A 2,291-nucleotide genomic window follows, 5' to 3' on the forward strand; every position below is an offset into this window, starting at 1 on the left:
CAATGAGGGACCATCTAAATACATCAAACACCTACTGAAAGAACTACATAAATACATCAATAGTAATATAATAGTAGTGGGAGACTTTAAAACTTCACTCTCACACTTAGATCAATGAAGCAGAGAATCAACAAAGAAACAAGAGAATTAAATGAAGAGATGGACAGGCTAGACCTCCTGGGCATTTTCAGAGTTCTTCACCCCAAAAAACTAGAATACACATTCTTTTCAAATGCACACAGCACATATTCAAGGATAGACCACATGTTAGGCCACAAAGACAGCATCAACAAATTCAAGAGCATTCAAAGCATCCCAAGTACCTTCTCAGACCACAGTGGAGTAAAACTAACATTTAACAACAAACAGAAAATTATTAAAAGACACAGAATTTGTAAACTAAATAATATACTGCTTAAGAACCGCTGGGTCAGAGAGACACTCAACAAGAAATTCAAATGTTCCTGGAAACACATGAAAATGAAGACACAAGTTATCAAAATATTTGAGCCACCGCTAAAGCAGTATTGAGAGGGAAATTCATAGCCATACAACCACATATTAAGCAACAAGAAAAAGCTCAAATAAATTACCTTACTTCACACGTTAAGGACTTAGAGGAAGAGGAATAAAGCAACCAGAAGGACAGAAATCACTAAAATTAAAGCAGAAATAAACAACATTGAAAATAAGAGAACCATACAAAAGATCAATGAAGCCAAATGTTGGTTCTTTGAAAAATTAAACAAGATTGACAAACCTCTAGCCAGACTCATTATAAATAAAGGGAAAAGACTCAAATAAATAGAACTGTAAATGATAGAGGAGATATCACAACTGACACCACAGAAATCCAGAAAATCATATGAAACTTCTATGAAGACCTATACACCACCAAGCTAGAGAACCTGGAAGAAATGGAAGAATTCCTAGAAGTATATGCCCTTCCAAAACTGAACCAAGAAGAACTAAAAAACCTAAATGCACCAATCACAGACAAAGAAATCAAAACAGTTATTAAGAATTTTCCCAACAACAAAAGTCCTGAACCAGAGGGATTCACAAGGAAATTCTACAAAACCTTCAGAAAACAGTTAATTCCTATACTTCTAAAGCTTTTACACAAGATCGAAGAAACAGGAACACTCCCTTCCACCTTCTATGAAGCCAACATCACCCTGATACCAAAAGAAAACTACAGACAAATATCTCAGATGAACATAGATGCAAAAATATTAAACAATATCCTGAGAAAGCTGTGGTATATATACACAGTGGAATACTATGCAGGTATTAAGAACAATAAACTCACCTTCTCTGACCCAACTTGGATGGATCTAGAAGGAATTATGTTAAGTGAGCTAAATTCGAAAGATGAAGATGAGAATGTGACAATCCCACTCATAAACAGAAGTTGAGAAAGAATAACAGAAAGGGAAACTCAAAGCAGTGTCTGACTAAATTTATAGTAGGGCACCAAAGTGAAAACCCTGGGTTGAGGGTGAGGGTTGATGTTCAGCTTCCTGGGGCAGGAGGGGGAGAAAGGGGAGGGAGGATGGGATGGGACACAGTCTTTAGGTGGTGGGAATGGTGTTTATGTACAATCCTACTAATTTGTAGTTATATAAATCACTATTTAAATAATATGAGAGGAGAAAAACTGATTGAATGTCTCAAAGTTTTTAAAGCACAGACTGAGTCTTTTTAATACATAGGCTGAGTCTTTTTTATGTTGACTCTCTTAAAAGCTTTGTCCAAGGAGAACAGAAGCAACCGGTGGTATAGCTATATGCAAATAATGTCAAAGGACATAAAATATGGTGATGGTGTGTAGGATACAGCAACTCCTTAAAAAGGTGTTTTTCAAAGTTAACCCAATTGCCAAACAATGTGATTATAACAATAATATATTAAATATAATATAATATATTGTCTTTTTAAACCCGAAGACAACAGGAACCTACTGCTTCCACTGTATAGACTATATTTCCCCTAGTCCTGGAACCTCTGGGGTGAAGCTCACTTTCCTGCATGCTTCTCTCAAGTCATACCAAACTGATCAATGCAACAAGTACCACCTCAGCATGCTTCACTTCAGACCGTGTCCAGAGACGTCAGGCATAGAATGCCAACCCTTCACCCTCATTACTTAGGTGAGACTTTTCCTTTCATGGTATTTTCTAATTCCGTTCCAGGAGGTTCACTTCCTAACAAAGTCCAAAACCTAGATATAGACCAGGTTCCATAAGATAGAGCATATGTTCACTTGTATCCATAAATTAGGGCAAAAT

The sequence above is a fragment of the Erinaceus europaeus genome, chromosome 7 (genome assembly GCF_950295315.1).
Source record: "Erinaceus europaeus chromosome 7, mEriEur2.1, whole genome shotgun sequence".
NCBI lineage: Eukaryota > Metazoa > Chordata > Mammalia > Eulipotyphla > Erinaceidae > Erinaceus > Erinaceus europaeus.